The sequence below is a fragment of the Ceratotherium simum genome, chromosome 20, assembly GCF_057802395.1.
Source record: "Ceratotherium simum simum isolate JZ-2026a chromosome 20, ASM5780239v1, whole genome shotgun sequence".
In the NCBI taxonomy this organism is placed as follows: domain Eukaryota; kingdom Metazoa; phylum Chordata; class Mammalia; order Perissodactyla; family Rhinocerotidae; genus Ceratotherium; species Ceratotherium simum.
The window spans coordinates 832,585-840,216 of NC_141919.1; the positions used below are offsets into that span (position 1 = coordinate 832,585).

A 7,632-nucleotide genomic window follows, 5' to 3' on the forward strand; every position below is an offset into this window, starting at 1 on the left:
TCCTACTAGACATGGAATTTGAGAAGATCTCTTTATGACTGATGACGAATAGTGTACTGCCTATATTTTCTTCCAGGAGTTTTATAGTTTCAGGTCTCACCCTCAGGTCTTTGATCCATTTTGAGTTAATTTTTGTATATGGCAAAAGAAGGTGGTCTACTTTCATTCTTTTGCAAATGACTGTCCCGTTTTCCCAGCACCATTTATTGAAGAGACTTTCCTTTCTCCGTTGCAAGTTCTTAGCTCCTTTGGAAGATTAGCTGCCCATAGATGTGAGGTTTTACTTCTGGGGTTTCAATTCTGTTCCATTGATCTGTGTGTCTGTTTTTGTACCCAGTACCATGCTGTTCTGATTATATCACTTTGTAGTATGTTTTGAAGTCAGGGATTGTGATGCCTCCAGCTTTGTTCTTTTTTTCTCAGGATTGCTTTAGCTATTCAAGGTCTTTTGTTGCCCCATATGAATTTTAGTATTCTTTGTTCTATTTCTGTGAAGAATGTCCTTGCAATTCTGATTGGGATTGCATTGAATCTGTAGATTGCTTTAGGTAGTATGGACATTTTAACTATATTTATTCTTCCAATCCATGTGCCTGGAATATTTTTCCATTTTTTTATGTCATTATTGATTTCACTCAATAAAATGTCTTACAGTTTTCATTGTATAGGTCTTTCACTTCCTTGGTTAAATTTATTCCTAGATATTTTATTCTTTTTGTTGTGATTGTGAATCAGATTGTCTTCTTGTGTTCTCTTTCTGTTAGTTCGTGGTTGGCGTATAGAAATGCAACTGATTTCTGTAAGTTGATTTGGTACCCTGCAACTTTCCTGTAGTTGTTGATTATTTCTAATAGTTTTCTGATGGATTCTTTAGGGTTTTCTATATGTAAGATCATGTCAACTGCAAACAGTGAGACTTTCCCTTCTTCATTGCCTATTTGTATTCCTTTTATTCCTCTTTATTGCCTAATTGCTCTGGCCAGAAATTCTAACACTATGTTGAATAAGAGTGGAGAGAGTGGGCACACTTGTCTTGTTCCTGTTCTTAGAGGAATAGCTTTCAGTTTTTCCCTGTTGAGTATGATGTTGACTGTGGGTTTGTCATATACGGCCTTTATCATGTTGAAGTACTTTCCTTCTATACCCATTTTGTTAAGAGTTTTGTTCATAAATGGATGTTGGATCTTGTCAAATGCTTTCTCTGCATCTATTGAGATGATCATGTGGTCTTATTCCTCGTTCTATTAATGTGGTGTAGCATGTTGATTGATTTGCAGATGTTGAACCATCCCTGTGTCCCTGGTATAAATCCCACTTGATCATGGCGTGTGATCTTTTTAATGTATTGCTGTATTCAGTTTGCCAACATCTTGTTGAGGATTTTTGCATCTATGTTCATCAGCAATATTGGCCTGTAATTTTCCTTCTAAGTATTGTCCTTGTCTGGGCGTTGATATCAGGGTGATGTTGTTCTCTTAGAATGTGTTAAGAAGTGTTCCATATTCCTCTATTTTCTGGAATAGTTTGAGAAGGATTGGTATTAAATCTTCTTTGAATGTTTGGTAAAATTCTCCAGAGAAGCTGTCTGGTCCTGGGCTTTTATTTTTTGGGAGGTCTTTGATTACCGTTTCAATCTCTTTACTTGTGATTGGTCTATTCAGATTCTCTATTTCTTCTTGATTCAGTTTCAGGAGGTTGTATGAGTCTAAGAATTTATCAATTTCTTCTGGATTGTCCAATTTGTTGGCATATAGTTTTCATAGTATTCTCTTATAATCCTTTCTATTTCTGTGGTATCTGTTGTGATTTCTCCTCTTTCATTTCTAATTTTATTTGTATGAGGCTTCTGTCTTTTTTTCACAGTGAGTTTGGCTAAAAGTTTGTCAATTTTGTTTATCTTCTCAGAGAACCAGCTCTTTGTTTCATTGACCTTTCTACTGTTTTTTTGGTTTCAATTTCATTTATTTCTGCTCTAATTTTTATTATTTCCCTTCTTCTGCTGACTTTGTGCTTTGTTTGTTCTTCTTTTTCTAATTCTGTTAGGTGTAGTTTGAGGTTGCTTATTTGGGATTTTTCTTGTTTGGTAAGGTGGGCCTGTATTGCTATGATTTTCCCTCTCAGGACCACTTTCCTGCATCCCATATGAGTTGATATGGTGTATTTTCATTTTCATTTGTCACCAGATATTTTTTGATTTCTCCTTTCATTTCTTCAATGATCCATTTGTTGTTCAGTAGCATGTCGGTTAGTCTCCACATCTTTGTCACTTTCCTAGTTTTTTTCTTGTAGTTGATTTCTAGTTTCATAGCATTATGGTCAGAAAAGATGCTTGTTATGATTTCAATCTTCTTACATTTATTGAGGCTTGCCTTTTTTCCCAAGATATGGTCTCTCCTGGAGAACGTTCCATGCATGCTTGAGAAGAATGTGTAATCTGTTGTGTTTGGATGGAGTGTTCTTTATATATCTATTAAGTCCATTGGGTTTAGTTTTTCATTTAAGTCCACTATTTCCTTATTGACTTTCTGTCTCAATGATCTACCCATTGATGTAAGTGGGGTGTTAAGATCACCTACTATTATTGTGTTGTTGTTACTGTCTTCTTTTAGGTTTGTTAATAGTTGCTTTATGTACTTTGGTGCTCCTGTGTTGGGTGCATTTATATTTATAAGTGATATGTCTTCTTGGTGGAGTGTCCTTTTTATCATTACAGATTGCCCCTCTTGGTCTCTCATTACCTGTTTTATCTTGAAGTCTGCTTTGTCTGATATAAGTATGGCAGCACCTGTTTTCTTTCCTTTCCCTTAGCTTGGAGTATTGTTTTCCATCCTTTCACTTTGTACCTGTGTTTGTCTTTAGAGCTGAAATGTGTTTCCTGGAGGCAGCATATTGTTCAATCTTGCTTTTTAATCTATCCTGCCATTCTGTGTCTTTTGATTGGAGAATTCAATCCATTTACATTTAGAGTGATTATTGATATATGAGGGCTAAATATTGCTATTTTGTCGCTCATTTTCTGGTTCTTTTCCATTTCCTTTGTTTCTCTTCCCTTGTGTTTTGGACTACCAAGTCAGTTTGGTAGTTCTGTATGATGGTGTTCTTAGTTTTCTCTTTATCATATGTGTCTCTGTTCTGATTATTTGTTTAGTGGTTACTATGAGGTTTGTATAAAAAGTCTCCTAAATGAGATAGTCCATTTTCTGATGGCCTCTTATTTCCTGAGACTAAGTTGATTCCATTCCTTTCCTCTTCCCCTTCTAAGTTATTATTGTCACAACTTATTCCATCTTGTGTTGTGAGTTTGTATTTAAAGTGATGAGGTTATATTTATTTTTGGTGTTTTCCTTCCCTTAATCTTTGATGTTATAATTTAGTGTTTGCCAACCTATTCTGATAGAGAGCTGCATTCTTTCTGATTTTGTCTACCTATTTTTCTCCTCTCTCAAAGCTTTGTATCCTGTTTCTTTCTTTTTTTTTTTTTCAGGCATGGGGGCCTTCTTGAGCATTTCTTGTAGTGGGGGTCTTGTGCCAATTCACTCCCTTAGCTTTTGTTTATCTGGGATAGTTATTATTTCTCTGTCATATCTGAAGGATATTCTCGCTGGATAGAGTACTCTTGGCTGAAAGTTTTTGTCTTTGAGAATTTTAAATATATCATTCCACTCTCTCCTAGCCTGTAAAGGTTCTGCCAAGAAATCAGGTGTGAGTCTGATAGGGATTCCTTTGTATGTTATTTATTTATTTATTTATTTATTTATTTATTTATTTATTTATTTATTTATTTATTTATTGTCTTGCTGCCCCTTAATATTTTTTCTTTATCATTGACTTTTGCCAGCTTTACTACTATATGCCTTAGAGAATGTCTTTTCCTGTTGATATAGTTAGGAGATCTGTTGACTTCATTCACTTTTATTTCCAGCTCCTTCCCCAGGTTTGGGAAGTTCTCAGCTATTATTTCTTTGAACAAGCTCTCTGCTCCTTTTCCCCTCTCTTCTCTCTCTGGAATACCTATAATCCTTGTGTTGCATTTCCTAATTGAGTCAGCTATTTCTCAGAGAATTCTCTCATTTCTTTTTAGTCTTAGTTCTCTCTCCTCCTCCATCTGGAGCATTTCTGCATTCTTATCCTCAATAATGCTAATTCTTTCCTCCATATTGTCAGCTCTGCTCTTTAAAGATTCCGGATTTGTATTTATCTCTTCCATTGTGTTTTTCATCTCCAACATTTCTGATTGGTTTTTCTTGATAGTTTCAATCTTTTTTGTGAAGAAGTTCCTGATTTCATTGAATTGTCTATCTGTATTTTCTTATAGTTCATTGAGCTTTTTTATGATAGCTATTTTGAATTCTCTGTTGTTTAGGTTACAAATTTCTGTGCCTTCAGGGTTGATTTCTGGGTGCTTGTCGTTTTCCTTCTGGTCTGGAGATTTAATGTATTTTTGCATACTGCTCGAGAGCATGGGCTTATTTATCCTCATGCTCAAAATATCTGGTTGCAGCTTCCACCTGCCACCACTGGGTGGGCATCAAGAGCTGTGTATTCTGAGCAGGCCATGATCCCCAGCCACTCTTGCTAAACAGCTGTGCTGGTGGTCTGGGCATGGGGAGGGGCTCTTTCTTTCATGTACCTGATGCCAGGGCCTTTTTGCTCTTCCCTCGCTATCTGCTCTCCTGGAGTGCTAGCTTGCTGAAGGCACCCCACAACAGTTCAGTCCCTTCCATATGGGAAGTTCCCACAGGCTGTGGGAGAACTTGGAGAGCAATGGTTTACCCGAGTAGGGCCGCCCCTCCCCCTTCTCTGGCACGCAGAAATGCTAGTGGGACAGGTTTTGATTGGTGGGCTTCAAGCATTTATGGTAAGGTTTTAAACATTTATGGCAGGGTTCTAAACATTTATGATGAGGTTCTAAACTTTTATGATAGGATTTTAAACATTTTTGATGAGGTGGAGAAGGAATTTTAACACCAGATCTTCCTGAATGAGGGACACCTCACTTCTGATAAGAGTCTGACTTTCAAGTTCTGGTTGTGTCCAAGTCCTTGGGGTGTATGGGAAGGAGGATCTTTGGTTCTGCAGTCATTTCAGGTCACAATTTCTTCTTTTTCACCTTCCCTGGCTATGTGACTTTGCAGATTTTCTGAAAGGCAATTCTTATTCACTCTGTTGATAAGAGATGGGGTCAGTTGAACTGGTCCTGGAGGGCTGGTGGTTACAAGATGAGGGTGCGGACTTACTTTTTCTATTGCACACTTCTATATTTTAATTTATTTTTTGCAGTAAGCATGTATTAAATCTGAAATCTCAAAAATATATTTAATATAGCAGGAAAACAGTGGTTGGAACATACCTTCACACTCCCCCAACTACCCACAGGGACACACCTAGAAAAGTTTCTAGAACTGAAGAAATGCCAAGAGATATTTGTTAAATGAAGAAAGGAAAAAATAAGAAGGGATAGTAAAAGAAACTCTCCTCAAATCCTAGTTCCAACAGGGCAGGAGCTTATGTTCTTCCTCTCCTGCTTTATTCTTTTTCCTCTGCTTCTTCCTTTTTTAAAAAATTGCACAGAATAGTAAATGACTTAGAAAATGCCATCTTCTGGTAGCAATATTAGGAACCACAGAAGTACAAAATAAGTGCAGTGATTAGGAAACTATTATCCATTTACTCAATAGAGTACTAGAGGAGAATTATGAGGATGAAGAAGAAAGCCATTATGAGGCAGGGAAGTAATACAAAAGGGAGACGAAGGAGGGGGCCCTAGGAGAGATGCATAGTCTTGAGGCTGAGAGGAGCATTTACCTTAGGGATTCTGTTACCGCACCAGGTCCGTTTTTGCCCACCACCCAGAAAGCCAATCACCGAGACGATGAGATTGCAGAGAGGGTTTAATCACAAGGCAGCCAAGTGAGGAAAAACAGGAGAACAAGTCTCAAGTCCGCCTCCCTGGAAATAGGGACTCAGGGGTATTTATGGGAAAGGGGGCAAGGTGGTCTGAAATGATTGGAGAGATGAGGTAATTGATGATCTGCGCAAGCGTAGTCAGCCTTCATGTCTCTTCGTAGGATACATCTTCACAGAATGGCAGCATTTGCATGCCCTGAGGGTGGAGTTCCAACCTCTTGCTGTCAAAAGGGCCCAGTTGATGGGTTGGTGGTCTCAATCTGGCCCGAAGTGGACAAGTGGTGCAGTTCCTGAAAAAAATAGCTCAAACGCCCAGTACCATGGTAACCCAGGCTCTAGGGAGATGTCATCTATAGGAACCTAGTGGGAGTGAGATAGCATATTGCCCAAACAGCACAGTTAACAATGAGTAAGTTTATCATGCAGATTTAAGTCCTCATCTTCTGTTCTGATAAGTTTCTAGGTAAGGCCACCCCCCCCTTCTTCCTGGTACAGGGAAGAAGATACCTTTACAGATGGAGATTTTATTTTCAAATGTAAATGTCTCTCATAAAGGGTAACCAGAACTAAGAATGGGCATAGCACAGACCCACCCAGACACTGGAGATGTCTATGGTGATGGCCTATTCTGGGGGCAGGCCTCCCATCCCAAACCCCTTTGGTTAGTGAGGGTGGGGGTCAAAATGTTATTCTGGCAGAGACATGTTCTGAGCTGGCAAATTCCAATCCCCCATAGTGACTAGCTGCTTAATCATCAATGGCTGTTTGCCGGTTTCAATTCTAGGCTGCCATCCTCTCCTTTCTCATTCAGATCTGACCATTTAGCTCAACTGCATCAATTTACTGAAAAGCAATCAGGCCTATGTTGCTCCCTCTTGCTACTATTTTAAGACACTCACATTTGATATTGATAAGATTCAGAAAGAAAAAACAGTAATAGAGAACCAAAGAGCAAGAAATTGTTAGTGTGCCTGTCCCAAGAAGTGCCTAGAGAAAATGGTTCCCTAATCACAAGTTCACCATCAAGATAAATGAACCAGTACTCACTTTGGCAGCAATATACTAAAATTGGAACCATATAGAGAAGATTAGCATGGCCCCTGTGCAAGGATGACATGCGAAATCATGAAACGTTCCATATTTTTATATTTGAAAGTTGCTAAGAGAGTAGCTCTTAAAAGTTCTCGTCACTTTTTTTAAAAGAAAAAAAATTTTTTGTAACTCTGTGAAGTAATAGATGTTAACTAGACTTATTGTGGTGATCATTTTGCAATATATACAAATATCGAATCATTATCTTGTACACTTGAAACTAATATAATGTCATATGTCAAGCATAGCTCAAAAAAAAGATAAGTGAACTAAGGGACACAATAGAAGCTTTGGAAAAAGTTGCAAATTATCACTGCTATGTTTCCTACCTTATATCCCAAATTCCACAGTGAAATGTCTTCTCAAGTTGCTCCTTTCATCAGCTGTACCTCAGGCTCAGTATGTCCTAAACTGACCTCATTTTCCACACACCAGCCCCAAAACTTTCTCTTGTATTTCTTCTGTCAATGAAGAAACCCACAGCTGCCCAAACCAGAAATGTGAGAATTCAGAATTTGTCTTTACCTCTCCCTCCCTTCCTCACTCCATCCAACCAATCACCAAGTCCTATATATTCTACTTCCCAAAAATATCTGGACTCCATCTACCTCTCTCCATTCGTGTTGCTGCTTC

The 7,632-nt window shown here is 38.2% G+C and overlaps 1 non-coding gene across 1 annotated transcript; it reads left to right on the forward strand.

Moving 5' to 3' along the window:
• Positions 1 to 6,947: 6,947 nt before the first annotated feature.
• On the forward strand, positions 6,948 to 7,052 carry LOC147914325 (U6 spliceosomal RNA). The gene has a single exon (XR_015555489.1). It is a non-coding gene; the product is annotated as a U6 spliceosomal RNA (small nuclear RNA).
• The last annotated feature ends 580 nt before the right edge of the window (positions 7,053 to 7,632 follow it).